The 24,890-nt window shown below is 40.9% G+C and overlaps 1 protein-coding gene and 1 long non-coding RNA gene across 5 annotated transcripts in view; one reads left to right on the top strand and one right to left on the bottom strand.

The window, feature by feature from the left end:
• The window catches only part of CDH13 (cadherin 13), a 1,017,465-nt gene that overhangs the window by 587,512 nt on the left and 405,063 nt on the right, over positions 1-24,890 (top strand). The gene's annotated exons all lie outside the window — the stretch shown is intronic.
• On the bottom strand, positions 1,289-24,548 carry LOC129630826 (uncharacterized). Its single transcript, XR_008703763.1, has 4 exons — positions 24,244-24,548; positions 3,332-3,411; positions 2,398-2,473; positions 1,289-1,385 (listed from the first exon to the last, which is right to left on the bottom strand). It is a non-coding gene; the product is annotated as an uncharacterized LOC129630826 (long non-coding RNA).

Raw genomic sequence — 24,890 nt, forward strand, 5'->3', positions numbered from 1 at the left:
ATGAGAATGTAACAGTAACCTTTCATTTTCAGAAAATCAGGCTGTAAGTAACTGCCTTGTGTATACATACTCAGTCTTGTCTGACTCTTTGTGACCCCATGGGCTATATAGCCTACCAAGCTCTTCTGTGAAATTTTCCAGGCAAGAATACTGGAGTGAGTAGTCATTTCCTCCTCCAGTTCAACCCAGGGATCAAACCTGCATCTTCTGTTCCTCCTGCATTGGAGGAGCCACTTGGGTAGCCAGACTGCCTTGTACTGAGCTCAAATCTGTCTTTACAAAACTATCCTTTTTCTCCTGATTCTTCCCTTTTGAGATACACAAAGATCTCCCAGGCATTCCACAGGACAGACCCCACATATTTCAGGGCAGATTCTTTGACCATCCTTCAAATGAAGGATCTTGATTCTTTTCTAGCCACCCTCCACTAGATGGTTGATATGATCTTCAGCGTGTGGCTCGGCCAAAATATCAGATGTTATTAAAATTCATTACTGGCAGCTAGTCTGTTTATAACAGGCACCTCAGTGTGCTCATCCATGTGTCCCCAGACAGTGCCTTTCCAGAAACTGGCTTCTGCTGGCACAATCTCCCCTCTCAACACTCCTGGGAACACCTGAAAAAAATAGAAAGGCAATCTTGGCCCTTTACCAGGTCTCTTGAGTCAAAACCAAGAAGCCTAAGGAAGGGGAAATTATCTGGCAAGCATTAAGCCAGAAGATCCCATAGGAGTGTTCAAGGTTCTCGCACCACAGACATCACAAACCACGGCTGCCCTTCACCTCACTCGTGGTGGATGACAAGGTTCACTTTCTCAAGTCTTCTCAATGCCCACTTCTAAGTGCTTCTCAGCCTTCACCGGCTGTTCCTGGTCACAGATGGAGGTGTCTCCTTGTAACCTTCTGCTGTGACTCACAGGGACCTCCAGCTCTCAGCTGAACCTTCAGCCAACATCCCTTCTCTAAGTCATGCTCCGATGGCAGCTGCCAGCACTTGTGATCACTCTTGCTCCAGATCTCCTTGTCTACATCAGCATCTTCATTTGCCAGTATTTCCAGCCTCACTTTCCTCCTCAGCAGAAAGGACTTGGGAGTGGGGGTGTAGGGGGAGCTGGTGAAACCCAGAGGTGTAGCAAGGCCTGCATTGTTGGTTGACATAGAAAGCTGCTGGAAACCAGTAACAGACAACCCCAACCCATGATCTATCCATTGATATAAGTAGAGTATTAAGTCCCCTACTATTATTGTATTGCTGTGTTTTTCTTCCTTTATTTCTGTTACTATTTGCTGTATATATATAAGTAGTCCCATGTTGGATGCACAAATGTTTACAAGTGTTATATCCTTTTAGTTGGACTGACCTCTTTATATAATGCCCTTCTTCATCTTAAAAAAAAAAAAAAAAGGAAAGCCTCAATCCTACTATTGTAAACTGCGAAAAATTTATCATCTCATGAAACAAAGCCCTGGAGTGCAGAAAAGCTCCAAGGATGGTTAATTCAACATCTCACCAGCATTAAGGATAGGGTTCTTTCCCTGTTTCTGCTTTGTGACTCTTAGCCTGCTGCATTATCCTCACAGTCAGGCACATCAGCTTTAGGGGAGAAGAGAGCTTATCTCCCTTAGCATCTCTTCCATCTCCAGTTCCCCAGGAGCCCCCATCCCCAGCACATGTACCCTCATGTCTCATTGGCCACACCAAGTGAAATATCAACACTAAACCAGTTGCTAGCAAGGGAAGTAGGGTGACCGTGAATAGTAGAGAGTCATGATTTATCCCTTTGTTTGGATGGGGATACCTTCTGTGGTCACACTGCTGTAAACAGTTATTCTGCCAGAAAGGAAGGATTTCAAGTACGTAGTGAAAAGTGCCTGCTATGTTTATATCACCTCAACTTCCTTCCTTCCTTCACTAATGTGTTTTCCCAAATGTTCAACAGACCATCAATCTGCTTTCTATTCTAGGCATTGTGTTAGGCATCAAAAATGCAATCATAGGTAAGGCACGACCTCTGTTCATGAAAAGGAAGCCTACAAAGTGATGGCTAATTGCCCAGGCTTTGGTAGGCAGCAGCTCTGATCATTAATCCCACCTCAGTTCATTCCAGCTGTGTAACCTTGAGCAAGTTATTTCAACTCTCAGAGCTTTGTTGACTCATCCCCCCAAAATCTGATAATGATACTATCTCCTTTCCAGGGCTATTGTACAGATAAAATAGATAGGTAGAGATAGGTAGGCATACCCACATACATACACACATGAGCATTACATGCACACTCACACATGGATATTCACACAGTGGTAGGGCCAGAGCAAATCCCTGATGATAGCAATTGACATAAAAATCATAAAAATACAGTGATATATATGAATTAATATATGTATACATACACATACATAGGGGTTTCCTGGGAAGCTGAGTGGTAAAGAATCCACCTACAATGCAGAAGATGCAGGAGACAGGATTCAATACCTGGGATGGAAAGATCCCCTGGAGGAGGGCGTGGTAACCCACTCCAGTATTCTTGTCTGGAGAATCCCATGGACAGAGGAGCCTGGTAGGCTACAGTCCATAGGGTCACAAAGAGTCCGACGCAACTGAAGCAACTTAGCGTGGCACAGCACACACACACACACACACGTTTGTATCCATATCCATGGTACATGTCATCTTTGCAATATGTGGAAAAGAATTTCAGAAATTCACAGGAGCACAAACAAGAGACCAACTGGATGGTAACCGCCTATGCCTGAGCTGTGTGCAGCTGACGTGTCTGGCACATCTTGATTCTGTTCACAGAAATGCTGCCGCCGGTTGGCTCAAGAATGCCAGGCACCACAGCTGTTCCTACAGTTACCACATTTTTTCGAAACTAATAGTCAGGACACAAAATCTGTTAGTTTTTTCTTTGTGCATTCATTTGTGTGGTACCAATTACAAAAACATTTCAGATTGGGTTTAATTATATATCAATTATATCTATACTTATATATGTAAACTATATATATATGCTTATAGTTATGGATATGGAAACTATATTCTAGATCTATAGAAACTATATATCTATAGCTTTATAGGTATAGGTACATATCTATATATCATTAAAGACATGAAATGAAATACAAATTTCACTGTGTGTAGCATCCTGGTCTCAATAATTTTCCTAGGTGTAGGCATTCCTCCCACACTATAGGGTTAGCAAAAATTGAAAAGAATGTGATTGACTAAGGAAAATTATTTCTATTCCATGATTTACATTTGGGTAAACAGTGGACACTCAGCATAGGTTCACGGAAAATGAAGGCTGAGTTCTAGAATTGTTCCACTCACCTGTCCCATTCGTTCTTAGGTTCTGTGTGACATTCTTAGGTTCTCCCTCATTGTTGGAGGTGAACTTGGCCACAGCTGAACTGAAAGAACAAGGCCAAAGCACAAAGTTTGGAGGGTCAAGAGGATCTTAGGTTTGTTTTATTCCAGTCTGACCAGCCTACTTCCTTAGCTTTAGCTTTCAGTAATCAATACATTTTATCTGGAAAGATGCCTTTATTGTTAATGTTTTAAACAGAGAAACAACAACTTAGTGAGTCCAGAACTCTTTAGCATCTGTTTTTCTTTTAAGAAAGCAATTTTTGAAAGCCCGAGGCTTCTTAGAAATTCAACTGTTGTTGTATAGCCTAGCGTGATTCACATCATTGCAGAGAACTCCTGGGATAGCATACCCTCGTGTCACAGTCCCCCTTCTTAGGATTCCTGAGAATATCTACTGTGCAGGACAAATCCTGTCACCACAGATTTGTATTATGAAATTTCATTAAAATGTTAGGTAACATGTTATTTCTATAAGCATATTGAATAGACACACTGTCCTTTATGTCTCAAATATTAAGTATCAAAATTACACCAGGTCATTTTTCGCACCTGGGGATGGAAGGTATAAAGAATGCCGTCTGGTGAGAGAATGAAATTCCTGACCAGTTACTAGAACAGTATGGAAAGTGTCGCAGAAGGATACCAGGTGCTGTGGGAACTCAGCAGGAGAATCCCTAGCCACTAAGAATTCTGGCGTCACCTCAGTCCAGAAAGCCTGCAGAGAAAACATGGACATGTAAGCCCTTCAGGGTTCTGGCTACATAGCGCTGCCAAATGCACCTGATCCCAGCTATAAAATAGCAAATCATGTTGGCGCCAGGAAGATCCTTGCAAATGGCATCAGCCGAGGTTACTACCTTTGGTTAATCTACCATCCCATGTATAGTTTAAATAGCTGGCTTTTCTTCACCACATTCTGTGCCTCTATATCTCTTGTGACTCCATTGGATCACTGAGAGAAAGCAAAATCCCTTTATTTTTGTTAACATTATCTAGCTCATCTATCCTTTTATTCTTGTCCCAAAAAACCACTTCCTGAGTCCGTTGAACCGTCTGGGTCTCATTCCGTAGTTGGTGTAGCATGACACCACCCCAGAAATCCTGAATGGGGATTTGACAAAGTGAATGTGGTATGTTATAAGAACATGGAATCTGGAATAAGTTTTGAATTTGAGTCCAGCTTTCTAATTCACTAGCTATGATATTGGGGAAATCACCTGATTTCACCATACTGTTAATTTCCTTATGTACTAAACAAGCTTGATGATTATAACACACAACTCCTAGGGATGTTGTAAAGAAAAAATGTAATACTATACCATTTGTAAAAAGCACTTTATAAAAGAAAAAGAGTTCATTCTGTTGACCTCAGTGTTGGGGGGATAGTACAGTAAGTTAAGTCCTATGCTTCATACACTGCCCGTCTCTATCTGAGATCACACTGCCCATCTCTACCTGAGACCCTGACCTCATCTTTGACCTATGACCAACTTCCTTCTAAACTTGCTCTTCACCACTTAGCCCTAGGTACACAGCAGCTCACCATCCAGAGCACCTGGCTGCTGGAGAAGCATTCAGCCGTTCTGTACCTCGGGGATGGTCTGATCTGGTGTGTCTGCCCTACTTCTTTACATCCCCTGAAAAGCGTTTCTATGCTGAGTTAAATAGAATTGATTGAGGCTGGATTTACTAAGTCCTTTGAAATGGTTCTATTATTTCAAATGCAAGAAAATAATGTACTACACCTCCTGAGAAATATATCTTCTGCAACATTTTCATTAATCTCTTTATTAAACTAAACTGGTTTCTCTTTGGAAATTAATTACTGAAGTAGTATTGAGAATTTTAATTTCCACAATATACCAGCAAGAGATACTGCTGTTTCTTTATACACTATTACACAGCAGGGCAATAATCTATTGAAATAAGCCCGAAAAAGGGGCAGCTTGTAATTAAAACAGTATAACACGAGTATTTAATGACTCTCTTAGTGCTAAGATGGCCCTGTCATGCTGTGTTTGGGTGGAATAAAATGTGTATTTAGGAAACAGCTCTATATGGAAAAGTCTACAAGCTCAGGTTTTACAGTTTGGGATGTGCCCATGTTTCATTACAGTAATATACCCACAAGGAAATATGGCTTGTTTTGGGCAGCTGAGAATTACAACCACCGCTATACAATGGGGAGCTTTCCTTATTAAGCCACCCCACTGTGAAATTTAAAAATATTTACATGATGAAGTAGAGAAAATGAATTATGGATGCTGGTATCCAAGGAAAACATATGAGTGTGTGCTTCCTTGGGCTTCTGCACAAGGCGCGTGTGCAGGTGTGAATCCATGTATGAAGGCAGGTCCTGTCTGTATGCATGGAGGCATTCATCTATGCAGATTTAGCACTTAATCATTCTCCTTCAAGTTCAGAGGATGCTTCATGTTTTTCAAGACGAGTTCCTATCTATCATCTTCTATCCTCCCAGGCGTGTTTTCTCATGATAAGAATTATTTACACATCATTTACATTTATAGATTTGCTGCTTTCCCTTGTGCCAAAGACATTTTTACAGACTCTGTGTTTCTCTTCTCCTCCTTTCCCTCCTCTTCCCTTCCCTTCCTCCTTTTCTTTTATAAGAACAGTAACACAATCACATTTTCCCTTTACCTGTTCCTTCCTCCACATTTCCACTGCCTTGTGAGTCACTCCGCTTACAAATTTTCTGCAAACAAAACCTCTTTATTCAGAGGCAGCCCCAGATCCAGCTCCAATAATATTTTTAGATAGGCAAAATAGAATTTCTGAAATTGGCAGCGTAACAGGACAAGGCAGCCTGTACTTCTCACAGGGTGGGTCCTGGGCAGAAGTGTGCACGGTTTGTTCACCCTAAATCAGTTCAGGCAACTGGAAGCCCTAACATGAGGCATTTAATGCTGCATTTGAGATAGGCTTGCTGTAACCACTGATGTTCTCCAACATCAGTCATTCACTTCCCAAATTCATGAGTTTTGCTCTGTTTGGGTCCAGCTTTACCTGATCCTAATTCTCATATACCTGTATGAACATAGATTTTGTATAATACTTATTGTTGCCTTATCACACATAAACAATAAATCTCAAAATTTCATCCTTACAGTATCTAAAATAAACTTGCCTATCACCAAAACAAAATGTTTTATTGTCATCCACAAACATCTACTGGCTTCCTTCTGGGTTCAGTGTTGAATGACTGGTTTTAGGATTCTGCTGCAGATCAGCCTCAAGTCACGGATCCGTCCTTTCTCTGTTCTTGCTTCTATCTGAAAATCAGGTCAACACACAACACACAGAACTTCCAGAGGACTCTGAGATGAGACATGAGACAGAAGAGGTAGTCACGCCTCTTTGCTAACTGGGAATCTAAAGCACAGACATGACAATGGACCAGACCCCACATGTTTGAAAACATGCCTTGAACCAGGAGACTTGCATTATCAAATAGTTCATTGTTTACTTATAGGCTCTTGGCCTATCAGATTCAGATAAGACTTGATGGTTAGAGGAATTGATCCTTGCAGGAAGTGATACAATTGGGTTAAGCAAATGGGATTGAATAGAGCTATGTGTACCCTGGACAGACTAATAATTTGGTGTTATTTCAGATATTCTTTAGTGATGTTGGATGTTTATTAAGGAAAGAATGAGCTCTGTATGTGAGAAAAGGGGACTCTCTTGGGGTACCCTCTCCATATCCCCCTTGCCTTGAACAATTCAACTCGAGCCTAGAACTTCAAACGTTCCTTCCACTAAGATCTGCTCTGTGCCTGCAGTGATCAGGCCTGCTCCAGGTGCTGGGAGTCCTGTGGGAACAGCACTACATCCTTGCCCTTGGGAGGCATGCATCCTGTCCCATTTAGCAAATAAAATCCTGCAGTTACTTCTCCTTGGAAGGCAGTTTGTTGACTGCTACCACTGATACACGTTCCTTTGAGAGCTTGGGTTCCATCCCCAATAGTTTTTCAAAGAAAACATGGTACCTATCAATCACATACCGTCTTCTCCCTGAGAAGTCTATGAACTAAAATGATCATCTCATGAACAAAAGGATTTTTAAAAATAATTGCATTTATTTATTTAATTTTGGCTGTGCTGGGTCTTCGTTGCTGCATGGGCGTTTCCCTAATTGTGGCAAGTTGGGGCTACTCTCTAGCTGGGGTGTTCCGGCTTTCATTGCAGCGGCTTCTCTTGTTGTGGCTCCCAAGCTCTGGAGCACAGGCTCTGTGGTTGTGTCACACAGCACGTGGGCTCATCCAGAATCAGGGATTGAACCCTTGTCTCCTTGCATTGGATTCTTTACCCCTGAACCACCAGGGAAGCCCCAAAGGGATTTTATAAATGATATTTTAGTAAATCTTATAGGTGAATGTTCAAGGCAGCTCTCAAAGTAGGCTGTTTATTATTTTGTCTTAAGACTACTAGCAATGTTCTTGAATTGGATTTAGACAGCAACTCTGCATTTCTCCCACCAATGAGGCAAAAGTGACCAAAATTATGCCATTGATGAGCCCTTATCTAAAATAATGTGCTTCTATGAAAAAAGGGGGTAGCTGGAAGTAACAGTTAAGAAACGAAACACTTAATGCATACCCAAGACCATAAAATACTGGAAATCATAAAATTGCTGGTTTTTCAATAAAAATAAAGAAATAATTCATGATACTTGAGTGGAATATAGCACTTACGAGTCAGCCTTATTTATAGAACCCCTTCTCTTATCTTTCCCTGCAAAGCCTTTAACCAGAATTGTTCACTTAGGATAATTAGAGGAAAATTCTATAATAAATCCTATGTGAATATTGATTACAAATCAATTCCAACAAAAATGCTACTGTCCAATCATCTGTGCCAGTGCGTTTGGGAGGTAATAATTTACATTCAAGCCTCTTTAGCTGGATTAATCTCTTCCAACCTAAATGATCCATATGAAGGTCTTGTCACTGCAAATTATTTTTGATCTGACATAGCCCACATATCACAATGGTAATAAATAAATATTTGGGTTGTGTCTCAGACTTTGAAAGTGCTTTCCCATCCATTATCTCTCTTAATTTCCGTAATGATTTTTAGATAGTTAATTCATTTTTTACTTTTTATTTCATTGGAATATAGTTGATTTACAATGTTGTGTTAGTTTCAGGTGTACAGCAAAATGCTTCAGTTATACATATACATGTATTCTTTTTTAGATTCTTTTCTCATACAAGTTATCACAGAATTTTGAGACCAGTTCTCTGTGCTTATACAGTACATCCTTCCTGGTTATCTGTCTTATACATAGAAGTGTGTGTGTGTGTGTTTATCCCAAGCTCCTGATTTATCCCCCATCCTCCATGTTTCCCCCGTTGGTAACCATAAGTTTGTTTTCAGTATCTGTAGGTCTGTTTCTGTTTTGTAAATAAGTGCATCTGTATCTTCAGGATAGTTCATTTATTTAAGCAATATTTAGAATGCTTCTTGTTTATTCATTCAACAAAAATTTATGAAGCACCTTTCTGTGTCAGGCCCAGTCCTAACCACTGGGGATGCAGGGCAAATAAGACAAGGTCCTCAGTCATACAGAAACTATGTTCTAGTGAAGGATACAGATGATAAATATAAAAATTACACAAATGTATGGCCTAATGTTGGGTAGTGGTAAGGACTGAGAGGCCAAGGGATAGAGACTGACAAGGAATTCTTGTACCTCTGCAGAGGGAAATGGTGAGTAACCCTGAGCAATATGAGAATGAGCCGGAAGGATGGCATTTCAGGCAAAGAGAATCCTTGGTTCCTGCCTCACATACAGTATTGCCTTCTGCACTTAGAACTTAATATCACATGAGTATTTTCCCACATTATTAAAAGGTAAATTTTCAAAAGCTGAAAAATATGCTGTTTTATGATGTCCTTATAGATTTTATAGATGTCCAAAAGTTGAAGTTGAGAGCTCATCAAATCTCTCATCTCCCACCAAGCTGCACAGAAGCAACCAGCAAATCATAAATCATTTGGGTTAATAGACCTGTGTGGCCCTTAAAGATTTACTAAGCTTGAGAAACTACCTCAAAAGCCTAGGGATTGGGGTGGACACACTTAACTAGCTTTTCTCAAAAATGGGCGGGATGAGGGGGGCGGTAGGGGACACAAAAAGGATAAGCTGTGGAAGAGATGATGGAGAATGGGATCCACTGAGTGCCTTTGAGTTTCTGTGTGGACCGGTCTACTATGTGCAGGTATTAGGAGGGAATCTCACCACAGAGCCAGCCAGTGAGATTGCTGGGAGCAGCTTTTCCATTTCCACATGCAGTGGTTAATATTTGACCATAATCACACTGCGTTCGGGAACCCAGTGTCTGGCGCCATGGCTGTGCCCAATGTTTGGGACTGGTGCTTAAGGACAGGTTTTTGTCTCAAATCTCCAGTGCCAGTTTTTTCACAAACCACAAAGATTGTGTTTGTTGAGCATTCTTCATCCTTATGGTGTGCATCACTTTTTTAATTGAGCTAAATGGCTGTAAAACAATATCAGTTATTAAGCAGCCTACACGGTGGCCTATCTGAAAGCAGCAACAAAGGGCTGTGTAAAGTGAAGACTGTCTTAAGGCTATGGTTTCAAGTTCATCAGCTGTTTGTTGGTCTCTTATGGTCTCCCTGGGAGGAGCACTTCCTTTTCACAATTATCCACTGAGGCAGAGTTAGTTATCTCCATGTTGAACAAATGAGAACATAGAGTTGTAGAGGGGTGACAAAAACTGCCCTTTGTTGAACAGTTGGTACAGAACCTGGAGTTTAATCCCATGTCTAGACATCAAGGATCTTAAGCATTGACCTGTAGGCTGTTGTGTGTTGGGGTATGACTGTCACCCCTGACCACTGTAGGGTAAGGGAGTTAGAGAAGGCGAGGTTCAGAAAAAGAACGAGACTGGCACTTTACAGGAATAGATCACCTTTAATGAGGTGAGAAGGGGCAGCAGTCAGATTAGTGAGCTGCTGCACTAACCCAAGAAAAGAGTAAGTATATATAGACATATATGTGGAAAGCTACTGTCTTAAGGGGGCCTGTTCTTCTCCATGGTTGTTTGGAGTAGTTATCTCTTAAACAGCTAGGGCAAGGAATTCTGGAGATCAGCCAGAGGCTGGACGGGCTGGCAGCTGGGCATAATCAGCCTTAATATCCATTTTTTATTTTGGGTGAGAGAGTTCTTTGTTTTGCATAAAATGGTGGGGAGGACCTGGAGGGGAATTTTAACTCCAGGCTATTTTGAGCCATGTAACTTTCCTTCAACCACATTGCTCACATTTTCTAATCTTCCTCTGAATCCTTTACCTGGAGTTAGGCCCTCTTTTCACTAGGTTAATCCAGTAGGACAGTCTGTGAAGGCCAGTCTACACCCTTGAGGCTTCCTCCAGGCCCCCCGCTCTGTGTAGCCAGTACCACAGAGCTTCTCAAGGAGAGGCCCAACCAGCCCAGTCCTGCTCAGAAGCCTCAGTGACAACCAGTGCTGCTGGGCAGGGCTTTGGGCAGAGAGGGGCCTCAAGGGAAGGGCTGGCTTCATTTCTGGTTGGAGGTGGAGAGAATGTTTGGGAAAGTTCATACTGGTGAAAAGAGGTGTTAAAGACCTCTCATTTATCTCAGGCCCTTGGTATGTGGTTTTTTCTCTTTCTAGAATGTTCTTCTTCCCACTTATCATTTGACTCCCAGGCTAAAGGAAGCGATTCCTGACTGACCATCTGCTCAGGACACTGCTACAGGTTCCAGTCCCTTATTTTGCTTCTCCTTAAAGCCCCTACTGCATTTAAACTTATGTTTGTGTTGCTATTTAATTTCTATAAACCCCTCTAAACATGTACTTCTTCAAGAAATGGACTCTGTCTTTTCTCCCAGAGAAATCTCCCTCCCAGCAAATAGACTGATTTGTGAATGCACACACACCAAAAAGTTAATTATTATGTAAATTTATTCAAAGGTTGTCCCACTCCTGAAGCTAAGGTTCCCAAACAACCTGTGGTCAAGGAGTCTTTTGTTAAATATGCAGATTCTGGGCTCCACCCAGAATTTATTAATTGGAAACTCCTGAAGTGTGGGCTGCAAAGTGTTTGTAAGAAAGCTCTCAGACTGTATCCAAATTGGATGGGAGTTTGAGGACATCTGTCTTGGCAGCCTCTGCACACATTTGTTCTGTTCAGGTGAGCTCATCATGTGCTCTCGGTAAGTCCAGTTTCTACCCTTCACCCTCCCCCACCTCACCCAGCATCCCCTGCTGTTATCCGGAGAACTTGCCTGCCACTACCTGCTAGTGTATGAACTGCTACATCCCCATTCCCTAAATAGCACCTGGCACATAGTAGGCCCCCAATAAATGTTTGAATAAACAGTTTGCCCCATACAACATTTAAAATATTCAAAGCCCTATGGAGCTGGGAAAGGAGAGAGGCTGAGCCCCCTGGAGCTTGAGATAATATTGGCATTCTTTTTTCATTTTTTTCTTTTGATTAGATGACACTTGAGAAATTAGGGCAGCCGTCATACTTTCTCTCCAAATGTTGTTGGGTCATGTCCACCTAATAGAAAGGCAATTTCGACTGCTAATTTCCTGTCTGATCAGATTAATTGAATTCAGATGGTGAGCACACAGTTCCTCTTTAGAGTAAACAAGACAACACTGCAATTAATCCTTGTCCAGTCTTCCTAACTTTTCTCTGATGAAGAGCTGTGTTTTATTGTCTTGATATGTTGAAATAACTGGGCAGGACCAGTGAAGCAAGCAGGCAGGGCTCAAAGGGAAGGGGTGCTCTTTTCCTCACTGGTGTTAGTGAAAACTCAGGGGTGAGCAATTAAAATCTCTGGTTATCTGTCAGTTCTGAACCCATAGTGCCTGCCGCCTACTGGATGTGAAATGGACCTTCCATTCAGAGAAGGATGTCCTGTGCATGAACTGTATTGAATAATTGGCTCAGAGCAAGTAGAAAACAAAGCCCTGAACTGTAGCATTTGCCAGTTTCCATAGGGTAAATATTCTTGGCATGACAATGTGGGAAGGGAGGCACAGAAACAGGCTCTGGAGGAGGAAGTAGGAAGCTCCTTCCACCAAAGGCTGTACACCTGGATCTTAGCAAAGCCGGTGCATATGGCATGTTCCAGGGTTATCTTTCATATGTGAACAGAGAAGACAGGAGGGCAGGTGTAGGACAACACATTAGAGGCCTGAGAAAGCTCCTTGAGGACATCTTTCTCTGCACCTATAACCATAAATGTGGCTGGCCAAGAAGGGAGACTGAGACCAAGATTGAGACCTGACCCTACGTTGCCAGGAGAGGGGCATGGACGAGATGTTGAGCCCCAGTTTCTTCATCAGTCTTAGAATAACAGCTAGCATGCCGGGCCACTGTGAAGACTAGACATAAATGTACTAATAGAATGCCCGTGGCGCTCTGTCTGGCTCATAGTATGGTAAAGTCCTTTTTATTTGTATATTTTATTGTAATGGATGTTCTTCTTGGCAGAATGAATCAACTCATTCTGAATTCAGGTTCTGACTACTTTTGTGCAGGTTCATCTAATTTTAGCATTTTTTTTTCTTCACATCGTTAGATTTGAATTGAATATTTAGTCACAGAAAATTGCTTTAAGTTCTCTGGGAGTCCAAAAGTAAGAATTCTATATAATAGATACAAACGGGTCTAATGTCAGGGCTAGATTTATTCTAATTAAGTCGTTGTAAGCCACATATTTTTATAGATCTGAGGCAGAAGAGAAAGTAAAGACGCCATCCCTGAGGATTTGTTAGAGGGATTTACATGCCTCCCTTCCACTCTTGAGTTTGAATTTAAAATATTCCCAGTGCCACAGGGCTCCTGGATGCACATACAAAATAATTGTTTTAAAATTCTATTAGGGGAAAACCACAGCACAATAGCTGAACTGAAAATGCCAGGGGTTAGGGAGAACATAAACATGATTCAAAAACCACACATAGCTCCCACATTCTGGAGATCATTGCTAAAAACTGGTATTAAATCTCACCTTAAAGGTCAGGGGCAATTTACCTGTTCTTAGTAGTGGATCTAAATTACCCTGGAGGGAGCTGGCTATTCAAATACATGGATTGGGACAATTGTCTGTATATCTAGGAAAAATAACAGCTTCCTACTTAAGGACATATAGCAACATGCAATTTCAGGTGGATATGAGGTCTAAAGATGAAATGAAAACTGTAGAATATACCAAAAGATAATATAGGAGATGCTAAAAATATACTTTTGGATTAAAGAAGGCCTCTCTAAGTAAGGCTCCAACCCCAGAAACTATAAAAGAAAATATAAAAGCAACTAAAACTCCTGTGTATTTGGGGGACCATAAGGTTACAAGACAAATGAGAAGATGATAGGAAAATTTTGCAGTGTTATATAACAGACAGCTACTCTCCTTAATATAAAAAGAGCTCCTGTAAATCAATAAGAAAGTGACAAGTAACATGGAAGAAAATTTTGCAGAGAAATATTATTACCCTAGTGCCCCGAGAGAGTAAGTCTTTCCTTCCAGCCAATCCAGAGAATTACAGGAGCTTCTCACTGCCTTATTTGTCTTTCAGTTAGGGCTGCTGATGGATAGATTTTCATCAAAGCTCATTTCATCCTGTCTGTGGCCTCAGTGTTGACAGACCAACATGAAACCTCATAAACTTGGCATTCAGATAAATGAGATAATTAATGCTCCTAGCACAGTTGCAGCTATGGTAAGCTCCCAGTGAATTCAAGTTCTTCACCCTTTATTCATAATAGGATTGTTGAGAAGATTGAGTGAGCTATTGTGTTTTCAGAAGCAGCAAAGTTCCCACCACATAGTGAGGCTGTTCCATAAATGTTAGTCCCCTTCCCTAAGGCCCTCATTCATTCAGGCTTCATCAGGGGTCCTTCACACCAATTGAACATCTGGATCACTTGCTGAGCTACTGGACAACACCAATGCCTGAACTCCATCCTAGACAAGTGGGATCTAAACCTCTCTGCTTGTGCAGCCCAGTGCATATATATATATATATATATTTTTTTTTTAAGATTTTTATTTTTATGTTTTATTTTAATTACTTTAAAGGAAGCTAATTACTTTACAATATTGTAGTAATTTTTGCCATACATTGACATGAATCAGCCATGGGTGTACATGTGTTCCCCATCCTGAACCCCCTTCCCACCTCCCTCCCCATCCCATCCCTCTAGGTCATCCCAGTGCACCAGCCCTGAGCACCCTGTCTCATGCATCTAACCTGGACTGGTAATCTGTTTCACATATGATAATATACATGTTTCAGTGCTATTCTCTCAGATCATCCCACCCTCACCTTCTCGTACAGAGTCCAAAACACTGTTCTATATATCTGTGTCTCTTTTGCTGTCTTACATATAGGGTTATTGGTACCATTTTTCTAAATTCCATATATATGCATTAGTATACTGTATTGGTGTTTTTCTTTCTGACTTACTTCACTGTGTATAATAGGCTCCAGTTTCATCTACCTCATTAGAACTGATTCAAATGTGTTCTTTTTAATGGCTGAATAATATTCCATTGTGTATATGTACCACAGCTTTCTTATCCATTTGTCTGCCGATGGACATCTAGGTTGCTTCCATGTCCTGGCTATTATAAACAGTGCTGCGATAAACATTGGGGTACAGGTGTCTCTTTCAGTTCTGGTTTCCTTGGTGTGTATGCCCAGCAGTGGGATTGCTGGGTCATATGGCAGTTCTGTTTCCAGTTTTTTAAGGAATTTCCACACTGTTCTCCATAGTGACTGTACTAGTTTGCATTCCCACCAACAGTGTAAGAGGGTTCCCTTTTCTCCACACCCTCTCCAGCATTTATTGTTTGTAGACTTTTGGATAGCAGCCATTCTGACTGGCATGAGATGGTACCGCATTGTGGTTTTGGTTTGCATTTCTCTAATAATGAGTTATTGAAACTCGAGTACTTTGGCCACCTCATGCAAAGAGTTGACTAATTGGAAAAGACTCTGATGCTGGGAGGGATTGGGGGCAGGAGGAGAAGGGGACGACAGAGGATGAGATGGCTGGATGGCATCACCAACTCAATGGACCTGAGTTTGAGTGGACTCCGGGAGTTGGTGATGGAAAGGGAGGCCTGGCATGCTGCAATTCATGGGGTCACAAAGAGTCGGACACAACTAAGCGACTGAACTGAACTGAACTGAATAATGAGTGATGTTGAACATCTTTTCATGTGTTTGTTAGCCATCTGTATGTCTTCTTTGGAAAAATGTCTGTTTAGTTCTTTGGCCCATTTTTTGATTGGGTCATTTATTTTTCTGGAATTGAGCTGCAGGAGTTGCTTGTATATTTTTGAGATTAATTCAGTTGCTTCATTTGCTATTATTTTCTCCCATTCTGAAGGCTGTCTTTTCACCTTGCTTATAGTTTCCTTCATTGTGCAAAAGCTTTTAAGTTTGATTAGGTCCCATTTGTTTATTTTTGCTTTTATTCCCATTACTCTGGAAGGTGGATCATAGAGGATCTTGCTGTGATTTATGTCAGAGAGTGTTTTGCCTATGTTTTCCTCTAGGAATTTTATAGTTTCTGGTCTTATGTTTAGATCTTTAATCCATTATGAGTTTATTTTTGTATATGGTGTTAAAAAGTGTTCTAGTTTCAATAAAAGGAATCCAGATTGGAAAAGAAGAAGTAAAACTCTCACTGTTTGCAGATGACATGATCCTCTACATAGAAAACCCTGAAGACTCCACCAGAAAATTACTAGAGCTAATCAATGAATATAGTAAAGTTGCAGGGTATAAAATTAACATACAGAAATCCCTTGCATTCCTATATACTACAATGAGAAAACAGAAAGAGAAATTAAGGAAACAATTCCATCCACCATTGCAACGAAAAGAATAAAATACTTACGAATATATCTACCTAAAGAAACAAAAGACCTATATATAGAAAACTATAAAACACTGATGAAAGAAATCAAAGAGGACATGAATAGATGGAGAAATATACCATGTTCATGGATTGGAAGAATCAATATAGTGAAAATGAATATACTACCCAAAGCAATCTATAGATTCAATGCAATCCCTATCAAGCTACCAATGGTATTTTTCACAGAACTAGAACAAATAATTTCACAATTTGTATGGAAATACAAAAAACCTCGAATAGCCAAAGCAATCTTGAGAAAGAAGAATGGAACAGGAGGAATCAACCCACCTGACTTCAGGCTATACTGCAAAGCTATAGTCATCAAAACAATATGGTACTGGCACAAAGACAGAAATATAGATCAATGGAACAAAATAGAAAGCCCAGAGATAACCCATGCACCTATAGACAGCTTATCTTTGACAAAGGAGGCAAGAATATACAATGGAGAAAAGACAATCTCTTTAAACAAGTGGTGCTGGGAAAACTGGTCAACCACTTGTAAAAGAATGAAACTAGAACACTTTCTAATGCCCAGTGCATTTAAATGAGCTGCCCATGACAGTCTAACATGCAGCCAGAAGAGGCACCCTACTTTAAACATGCCTTGGGATTCTCAGTGTGATTTAATTTATCCTTGAGGTTCCTTTAATCCCACCTTGCCATTATCTGCCTCTGTGCTTAACCAATTCTTAGTTTCAGTTGGAAATAATGTCTTCTTCTCTGAACTTCTATAGCATTTGCATCCACCCCATACATGGGCTGCCATCTATGGGGTCGCACAGAGTCAGACACAACTGCAGTGACTTAGCAGCAGCAGCTTACATGTACCTTTAAATCTGCTTTTGTTGTGATAACATATACTTGTGAATTACCTTCCTGTTAAAAATTGTGAGCTCCTTGGGGCCAAGGACAGTATTTTACTCTTTATTGCATCTATCTGATGTCTGTTTCAGCACATTACAAACAGTAAGAGCTCACAAACTATTGGATAACTGAATGTAAGTAAGGACAGACACATGTCTTTACCCAAGCTTAGGACCAGTCACCGTGCTCATGCTCCCTGGGATGGGATCTGAAACCAAGTCCCTGTCATCCCTAGGTTATCAAATGTTCATCTTTATAGAGACAGCCGTATCAGCCAACTCAACTGGCACTGGCAGAGTGAGGCTTTACAGTAGATCATGGAGTTGTTGTTCATTGTGTGGTTGAATCAGATTCATTACAGTTCTGTGATCTTTGTAAAACCCTCACTGTTGGCTTCTCATTTGGGATTTTCAATCTTGAACAAAGAGGTCACCTAGCAGGGAGAAGATTTAGGCAGTCAAAAGGTGGGGGTGGTTCTAGATGGTGCTGGAGTCACTAGCTATTTGACTTTGGGCAAGTCGCCTCTTAGAGCTCAGTCTCCACATCTGGGCAAAGGAATAGAATGCCATTGCCTGCCTCACAGGTAAGAGCAAAATAAGACCATCCACATGAGTATATTTATCATACTACCAGACACGTCATGAACACTCAGAAAAATGATGGCCCATAGCAAATAAAACTAGGATTAAGATTAAAGAACACAGGCCACTCTGAAGAGAATTGAAAGATAATTTTTCAGTGTAAAGAGGTGGGAACTAACATTTCCTGACCCAGCCATGTTCCAGGCTAGGAACATCTCTGGTAAATTTACTCCTGGAAAATGACAAATTTTTTAAGTATGTAACATATAACATAACAATATAAAAATGTAATGAGTATGATTAACATAATAGTATACTTAATAGATAATAGATAAAAATAATTAGTATATGATTAAGCTAACATAAAGTAATATAGTATAATATATGGTTACATAGTATAAAATTTACATGCCTTTTTAAAATCTTTTTCAGACTAAGCTGAAAAAAGCAAAGACCAGAGTTTGGTAGGGAAATGATTTTGGTGATAAAGTGAGGAAACCAGATAAGTTCTGTTGAGCTGGTTGCAGCTGTTTCATGATAGCATTTTAATTATAAAAGATCTTACCAGCTTCCCCACACATCCTCTCTGCACAAATGTTAGCTCCCAGCTCAGAGGGCTTCTTTTTACCTTCAGTTATTCTCACAAGTGATCGCCCCCTCCTTTGGTTTTTATATGACTTTGGAATGGCTCCTTAACCTTTAGAGGAAGTACATTTTGTCTGGAGGACCAGGATATTCGTGTGATCTATCTACAGCTTCTTTCAGAAAGAGAAAAAAGTCTATATTAATGTGTAAAGTCCTACACGAAATGAAAACAAGGTCTCGTGGAAAAAATGTCATTACATGGTTTTCTCTGTGCTCCTACTGATCCTGGTCACTTTCTCATCGGTGCTTTAATTACCTCTCTCCATTAGAAGTGCAGTCTTGAGAAAGTAATTATGTGGTTGTTTGAGAGACTCAAGTAGCCCTTCAGGGGCATGACTGAGCTGACTTCCTGTGATTCATTTGGGGATAGGGTTCTACCTTAGTGCCTCAGAAAATAACTGAAGGAACTGGATTTTAGAAGATGTCCTGGGTTTGTTGCCAAATTTAATGGCCAGATTTGCATTAGAATATCCAATGAACTATTGAAAAATATTAATACCATTCCTTGCTGCCAGGCATCAGAGGACTCGGGGAAGAGAGGGTGATCAAAGAGGCCGACCAAAAAGAATGGGAAGGCTGGGGTGGGGGTGCTCCTTTCCCCTCCTTTCTGCCCTGGGCTTCAAGGGAGCCCAGAGTTGTTGCAGAAGACCTCTCCAACCCAGCCTTCACCCTGACTTGAGTCTGAGTCCGTTTGCCTGGCAAGTCTGTCTGAGTACCTTCTTCCCTACCTCTCCCCCATTCCCAGTGTTGGTAGCATGACCTGGATGCCAGGTGACCACTCACTGAGACACTTCTAGCAGTTTCCCCTCAGTCCAGGACCTGGGTGAGCCTCCATTCTTCTCCTGTCAGCCCCAGGGGACCTTCCTGATGCTGTCAGTTACTTACTGTACTACAGTTGTTATTTCTTGGACAAATATCTTTTCCATATTTGTGGTGAACCCAAAGAGTCCTGTCTTCAGGGCTTCTGCCATTCCACACGTTCTCGGATACAGGCAGCCTCGTAGGTTTATATTGTCAAATTTTAAAATCTGTCCTTTCCTTGTGGGTAGACTCACACCAGTAGTCTGGATTTTCAGTTCCTTTGGCATGTCCACCCTCTTGTGCATGTTACAATCTCTAAAACTACAAACGGTTACCCCTGAGGACACCCCTTCTTTCCTTCATCTTGGAGGTGTTTTTCTTCCAATTTAGGATCACCTACATGAGACAGAGTAGTTATCCTGGGAGGCTAAGGTACATGTGTGAAAAGCCATTAGTGCCTGCAAACCCACAGATTACCTTAGAGGTCATGCTCATTCAGCCAAAACCAGCGGAGCACTCAGGAAGCCCAGCACAGAGAAGGACTTAAAACTGGTGGGGTGAAATCAGAGATTTCTCAAGGGACATGGTGACTACCAGAGGAACCCAGATTAAGGTGAGATGAATGAGACCACTGAGGTACTCATCTTGAAGCCAGTTCTCAGTCATCAAGAGAAATAACATTTTAATGCAACATTTTAAAACCTTAAAATTAATGCAAAATTCATGATGAATAAAGTATCAATAATTTAAGTAAAAGCAGATCAAATGAATGCAGAAAATCCGTAATGAACAAAAGATCAGAATTTTACATAATGGCAGCATCAGTATAACTGGTTTTTCCTTTTAGCCTCAGGCTCTGATATGGTTCACCTTAGCACCATGACAGATCCTGTCTTAAAATTTTGAGGATTTGTTCATCATGGGTTTTCTGCATTCATTTTGAACTTGCAAAATATGACACTAAACTATTGTTTGTCTTGATGGCTGAGTTTTTTGGTACCTCCTTTCCATTGTCATGAAAAGCAGCTTCTGCACTCCCCTCAGCCTCATCCAGCCCTGGCCGCTCACTGCCAGTTCGTCCCCATCACTGAGGGCTGCCCCTGACACAGTGCTAGAAATTGAGCATTGCACCAGCTCCTTTTAATTCCTAACAGCTGTAAGATATGAAATCTCTTATTAATGGATGAGCAGACAAGTTAAATAATTTGCCCAAGGTCCACAGTAGGTGGAGGAGGAGGGAAGAGAATTGGGTCTAAAGTCAATTTCTTTAGAAATGTTTATTAACAAGGGAAAGAAAGGCAGGGAGGAAGTAAGAGCAAGTACAAATGTGCTGGCATGAGCAGAAGGCAGCTCCCTTAGCTGCATGGGAGCTGCCCCACCCCCAGCTGAAGGGGTCCACACAGCCAGCTGTACCCATGGGCTTCTTGAAGGTGACATTTCCCAAGCAGAGTGTTACCAAGAACTTGCGCATCCAGGGCTGTGTGTGTATGGAAGCTGATTACTTAACCTTTTCCCAAAGAGTCTTCGACAAATATGGCATACCCCCAAACGAATTATTTTTCCTTTCATAAAACTCAAGTGGATGCATCTCCATTTCTCTGCAAAAAGAACAGCTGCCGTGCAATCATTCGAAATGCAAGGTCTGAATGGAAATTAATGCTGTTGATGAAACCAGCGGTCTAAAACATTAAAGGATATTGGGCTGAGAACACAATGGCATTAGCATCCGATTGAACATCCATGCAGATTTGCATAACGGAGATGTCAATTGTATTGCAAGAGAAAAATCAGCCTACCTGGGCTCACAGTAATTCTGCCTGCTAGATATAGCTCCTTCACAGGGTGGAACAGCACCATGCCTTGCCCCTTTGAAAGAGAAAAGTATGTAACTTCTACATTCCAGTGAGTCTTCAGTGAAACAAGAGTGAAACCTGTCATGAGCTGGTGCCTGCTCCCCCATCTGCAAGAACCAACAAGACAAATTTCTGCCAGAGGCCAGGGCCAGTAAGTCTCGCTGTCTGCATATGAATGTGCATTAATTTGGTTGTCAGACAATGAACAGTACATAACCCAACCTTGGACCCTATTGGCCTCCACTGCTAGAAACCATATCAATATTAATCTCACTGTTTTGGTGTCTGCTAATTTATCAGCTGTGAGTGCACATGTGGTATGCTTGTTCAGAATGCAGATGCTGGAGTCCCATTCAAGTGTTGGACCCAGATATTCATTTACATTTTCAAAGACTGCTTTGTTAACCCAATGGAAAGACAATTCAAGGTAGACTTTTAGTAGATCTTTTGCTGTGCTCAGCACTTCAGTCGTGTCCAACTCTTTGCAACCCCATGGACTATAGCTCACCAGGTTTCTCTGTCCATGGGGATTCTCCAGGCAAGAATACTGGAGTGGGTTGCCATGCCCTCCTCCAGGGGATCTTCCCTACCCCGGGATCGAACCTAGGTCTCCTGCATTGCAGACGAATTCTTCACCATCCGAGCCTAGTAGGTTTATTTCCATAGGGGCAAAGAAAGTTTTTCTGGTGGCCTCACACTATTTGATATAACTAAAAATAAAACTAGCCCTGACTACTCATAACTTAAAACCCATGGAGGTTATGGCATGGGAAACAAGGATAAAAAAATTAAACTCCAACTTATTTTGACCTGAATTTATGCAAAATGCAACTTTTGCATGAATTACTCAGAAAAATGCCCCACATTGCCCCTCAGTACATCTGGTACCCATGTATATTCATAAAGTGTTTTCTGTGATTGTTTTCCATGTAGCTAATGTCACCTTGACCAGATCAAAGTTCCCCACAGTTATTTTTTAATATACAAATTTATTACATCCCTTTTAATCATACTGGCTCTCAGTGGATATAAGTGATTGAATTCATCTATATAACAGAATTAACTCAAAATGTCCTCCAGGTATTTTTCACCGCTGGCTTATGTCACCACCTTTGTTTACATTTAGTTCAGTAAGTACAAATTTAAGAAGTGACAGGTGGTAACTAGATAGAAGATCAACGCAGTGAGTTTCTGTTTAAGCTTTAACAACTCAGTAGCTGTCAACTGAAGTGTGAATGCAGACATCAGTAAATCCCAATTAAAATACTACAGTCATAATCACAACAGTGGCATTTTCTCCTCCACCCAGCGATGCTCTTAAAAGTAGCTTCATTAACATTACATTACTGGTTTTGTTCTGATTTTGTTCTGATTTTACCCCACTCTAAAATTATCTGTCCTCTATCATGGGGTCTTCTCACATGGAGCTTTTTTAGAGCTGGTGTATTTCTGTTATTCCTGCTGTCCAAGAACCCTCAGTCTCCCCCCTTCCCCCGCACCCACCACAACCCCGCATGTATCATTAAAGTGAGCAGCTCTCAGCCACAATGACACCAAGTTCAACTCTATCTGTATCTTGCCACCTCTATTTCTGTTTTGAACAAATCAATACAAAAATCTAGAGCTCTCCTGAGTAAAGCCTATCAAATATCCTCACCAAGCTGACAATTTCTTTTGGATGATAAAACATGATTATGAATATTTGAATTGAAATCATTTGGACGCTCATTAGGAAAAAAAAAACACTATCAATTAGTACTGCATTTCTATAAATTCCCTCAGGGCATATTCAGAAGATCAGTATTATAAAAGCTTGAACAGTTATATTAGTTTAACTTGATTGTATGTATACTGATTCTTTTTTCTTTATTTATACTTACATGGAATAACTCATTAATAAGAATTGAGTAATTTTTTTTAACACAACAAATGAGTTTGCTTTTGGAAAACAGTTTTACAATTCATGTTGGGTAATTAGGTCCCAATCCTTGATGCGTGGTTTTTGGTATTGAATAAATGATTGAATCTATAATTAAATTCATCCCTTGGACCGAAATTACTAAGCAGGTAGTTGGTAACACAACACAACACAACACACAATAACAATGAACATTGCTTCAGATGGTATCACAACAGTAATTACTGTGCAATATTATATTCTATTTTAAAGCACTCCTTAAAGAATAGGTCATCAGCAATGGAAAATGCATTGAACTTTTATGACAGGCTTTTGTACCACACATTTCTGATAAGGACCATATCCTCTGATAAGAGGTCAGGGAACTATCTTGCCATGTAATATTAATAACTTCATTAAGTCATTTTTAACGGCAAACATTTGTTAAATGATAGGTGCGTTAGGGGCTGGAGACACAGAGACTGTAATCTGACCCGTGCCTTCAGGGGCTCACATTCTAACTTGGGAGCCACTTCATGTGCTAAGAAAGGGAGATGTGGCAGCCTTGCCATCTGAGGGAGAAGCTCAAATCCCCAGTTATCACCTGGGGAAGGGCAGTTATTTCCGGAGACGAGGCCACACGCCCTTACTGTGTCAGCAGTCCTCTTCTTTGTAGACCGAGACTCCTGACTCGGTGTCTACATCCAGAGATGACTTGTGTCTTAGAGATGGGCTTTTACTAATTAAACTCATGAGAGATGTAAGCCAGAATGCAAATGTAGTCATTCATAGTAAAAAACCAAAGATTAGCTGGCTTCTGTGTATAGACAGATTCTTTAGTGTCTGAGCCATGAGGGAAGCCCCCATAATTCTAATTCAGAGAATTAAAGTTATGTCTGGAGGAGTCCATTAATCTTGTAAAAACTAAACTCTGGTCATTGAATGAAATCTGCCTATTGCAGAAATTTCTATAACTTTCTATGTACAGATGGATTTATAGGGTGAATTTCTCTGACCAGCAGCTCTCTACTTTCTGAGCATTTTTTCCTCGCTGGTGGTGCTTTCAATCCTAACATGTGTCCATCCATAGTTTCAAGATATGCGTCTCCTGATCTTTTTGCTTCTTTCCTTCAACTGCGGGCTTACTAACCATGCCAAGCATTTCATTTGCCTTTTCTCTTTTAATCTTCATAATTTCCCTGTGACTTACATTGCACTCCCATCTTACAGATTAAAAAAAAAATCAATTTGTACTGAGATTCAGTTACCTACCTTTGATCAGATGGGCAGTGCCACAGCCAGGTTTATTCTGTGGTAAGTTCCTAGAAGATAAGTGTCAAGAAACGGGGCCAATCATAGGAGTTCAGGGTGGGGAGGAATAAGCCTGAGCATAAGCAGTGAGAATGGTTTAAGGCCAGATGTGTTTAGAAAAGGGAAGGGTAAAAGGTGAGAGTGGAAGGAGTCTGTGATCTGCTAGTAATGTCTGTCAAAAGGGAAGTAGAGGGTGTGGTAGCAGAAGCCTCAGGCACTTACCCTCCAGGCTACAAGTTCTCAGTTCTCAATGAGCACTATACACACACCCGTGATACATGCCTGTCATCTAGTAGGGCGCACAGTTTTCAAGCAGACGTAATAGTTTTTCACCAGTCTTCCTATAGCTTGAATATTCTGCAACATATTCCAGATAAGTCCAATAACAGATTACATTCAGACCCAGTAGCACATAAGTATACCTTCCCCTGGGCAGAAAGGGTCCTTTGTGTTTCCATCATGATGGATCCCAGTTTTGTGATGGTTTGGAACATTCCATACATTAAGAACAGTTGCTGAAAAAGTGGGGAGCCACTGGAAGCTTCCTGAATAAAGCAATGATGAAATGAGATATGTGTTTTGAAAAAGCTCTGTGGCAGACAGACTGA

This window comes from Bubalus kerabau, chromosome 17, assembly GCF_029407905.1.
Source record: "Bubalus kerabau isolate K-KA32 ecotype Philippines breed swamp buffalo chromosome 17, PCC_UOA_SB_1v2, whole genome shotgun sequence".
Taxonomy (NCBI): Eukaryota; Metazoa; Chordata; class Mammalia; order Artiodactyla; family Bovidae; genus Bubalus; species Bubalus kerabau.